The sequence below is a fragment of the Drosophila miranda genome (genome assembly GCF_003369915.1).
Source record: "Drosophila miranda strain MSH22 chromosome Y unlocalized genomic scaffold, D.miranda_PacBio2.1 Contig_Y3_pilon, whole genome shotgun sequence".
Lineage (NCBI taxonomy): Eukaryota > Metazoa > Arthropoda > Insecta > Diptera > Drosophilidae > Drosophila > Drosophila miranda.
The window spans coordinates 1006946-1009583 of NW_022881625.1; the positions used below are offsets into that span (position 1 = coordinate 1006946).

Genomic DNA, 2638 nt, shown 5'->3' on the forward strand with positions numbered 1-2638 from the left:
ATCACGCATCTGCGGAATCAGAATTGGCAGAGGCTGGATCCAGGAGTTGGCGTGAATGGTGACTGGCGCGACTCTGGTCCGGCCGCCCACGTTGCTTCTACCTGGAGATCTGGGGATTGGCACTGGTCCGGCCAATCAGGGTGCGTTGACCAGTGGAAATGGCCGCAAATGAGTGCGGATTGGCTGCATCCGAGTGGCTGCTGGTCCGGCCACCCAGGATGCACTGTCGATGTAGATGGAGATGGAGCGCTGGCCAGAGTCGTCTGTATTGGCTGGCCTCGTCGTTGGATTGCTGCTGCTGTTTTGTGATGATGATGGCGTGACGTCACGGCCATCGGTTGACGGCAGCGTAATCGGAGAGGCGTCCAAATCGGGCCCAACTTGCAACACAATGTTGCGGTTGGTGGCGAGGCAAGTACTGGAGAGGCTGATCTGTGAGTGTACTGTCAGGTAAGTGTGATTAGTAGAAGTATTGGCTATTTTGTGTTGATGCGTGAATTGAATTGATGTTTTTCTTCTTTTAGCGGCAGCCTGTGGACTGGATGTTGTTGGCGACGGCGATAGGGCCTTCAAATTTCGCCCATTTGGCAGAAAGTGGATGGTGAATTTGGTGTGGCAACTGCTGGAGAGGCAGCTCTATCGGAGGCGTGGCAGGTACGTATGTTTTGTGTGTGTTTGGACCATTTTGTGTTGAAGTGTGTATTGATGTTTTTCTCCTTTTAGCGGCAGCCTGTGGACTGGATGTTGTTGGCGACGGCGATAGGGCCTTCAAATTTCGCCCATTTGGCAGGAATTGGATGGTGAATTTGGTGTGGCAACTGCTGGAGAGGCAGCTCTATCGGAGGCGTGGCAGGTACGTATGTTTTGTGTGTGTTTGGACCATTTTGTGTTGAAGTGTGTATTGATGTTTTTCTCCTTTAAGCGGCAGCCTGTGGACTGGATGTTGTTGGCGACGGCGATAGGGCCTTCAAATTTCGCCCATTTGGCAGGAATTGGATGGTGAATTTGGTGTGGCAACGGCTGGAGAGGCAGCTCTATCGGAGGCGTGGCAGGAACGTATGTTTTGTGTGTGTTTGGACCATTTTGTGTTGAAGTGTGTATTGATGTTTTTCTCCTTTAAGCGGCAGCCTGTGGACTGGATGTTGTTGGCGACGGCGATAGGGCCTTCAAATTTCGCCCATTTGGCAGGAATTGGATGGTGAATTTGGTGTGGCAACTGCTGGAGAGGCAGCTCTATCGGAGGCGTGGCAGGTACGTATGTTTTGTGTGTGTTTGGACCATTTTGTGTTGAAGTGTGTATTGATGTTTTTCTCCTTTTAGCGGCAGCCTGTGGACTGGATGTTGTTGGCGACGGCGATAGGGCCTTCAAATTTCGCCCATTTGGCAGGAATTGGATGGTGAATTTGGTGTGGCAACTGCTGGAGAGGCAGCTCTATCGGAGGCGTGGCAGGTACGTATGTTTTGTGTGTGTTTGGACCATTTTGTGTTGAAGTGTGTATTGATGTTTTTCTCCTTTAAGCGGCAGCCTGTGGACTGGATGTTGTTGGCGACGGCGATAGGGCCTTCAAATTTCGCCCATTTGGCAGGAATTGGATGGTGAATTTGGTGTGGCAACGGCTGGAGAGGCAGCTCTATCGGAGGCGTGGCAGGTACGTATGTTTTGTGTGTGTTTGGACCATTTTGTGTTGAAGTGTGTATTGATGTTTTTCTCCTTTAAGCGGCAGCCTGTGGACTGGATGTTGTTGGCGACGGCGATAGGGCCTTCAAATTTAGCCCATTTGGCAGGAATTGGATGGTGAATTTGGTGTGGCAACTGCTGGAGAGGCAGCTCTATCGGAGGCGTGGCAGGTACGTATGTTTTGTGTGTGTTTGGACCATTTTGTGTTGAAGTGTGTATTGATGTTTTTCTCCTTTTAGCGGCAGCCTGTGGACTGGATGTTGTTGGCGACGGCGATAGGGCCTTCAAATTTCGCCCATTTGGCAGGAATTGGATGGTGAATTTGGTGTGGCAACTGCTGGAGAGGCAGCTCTATCGGAGGCGTGGCAGGTACGTATGTTTTGTGTGTGTTTGTACCATTTTGTGTTGATGTGTGTATTGACGTCATTTTTGGTTTGTTTACAGTGGCTGCTCTGGACCTGTGCGGTGGATTGTCAGGAGCGTCGTCAATAAACCCTAAAATGTCGTCCAATTGGCATCAAATGTGTGGTGTTGATGACGGGGCAGCTGCTGGAGGGGTAGATCTGTCGGAGGCGTGGCAGGTACGTGTGATTATTGTGAGTTTTGTCCATATTTTGTTGGTATGCGAATTGACGTCATTTTGTTTTATTTCAGTGGTTGCTCTGGACCTGGGCGGTGAATTGTCAGGAGAGTCGTCAATATATTCTAAGAATGTCGTCAAATTAGCAGCAAAAGTTTGGTCTATTTGTCGTGGCATCTGCTGGTGGGGCAGCTCTGTCGATGGCGTGTCAGGTGAGTACGTATTGGTCATTGTTCGTGGTTATGTGAGTTAATGTTTTCCATCTGTTTTTAGTGGCTGCCTCAGGACCGACTTTTGGGCTCATCAAAAGACGTCAGAGTAGAAGCTACCGTAGGCGTCCATGATCTCCTCCGCTATCTCGTCGTCAAATGAATCGTGGT

At 50.0% G+C, this 2638-nt stretch overlaps 1 long non-coding RNA gene across 3 annotated transcripts; it reads left to right on the forward strand.

The window, feature by feature from the left end:
- Positions 1 to 425: 425 nt before the first annotated feature.
- Positions 426 to 1031, forward strand: LOC117194424. Of its 3 annotated transcripts, none has more exons than XR_004474821.1 (3): positions 426 to 654; positions 724 to 868; positions 923 to 1031. It is a non-coding gene; the product is annotated as an uncharacterized LOC117194424 (long non-coding RNA). The 3 variants fall into 3 exon arrangements; XR_004474822.1 differs by having other exon boundaries at positions 427 to 669; positions 724 to 853; XR_004474820.1 differs by having other exon boundaries at positions 433 to 654; positions 724 to 853.
- The last annotated feature ends 1607 nt before the right edge of the window (positions 1032 to 2638 follow it).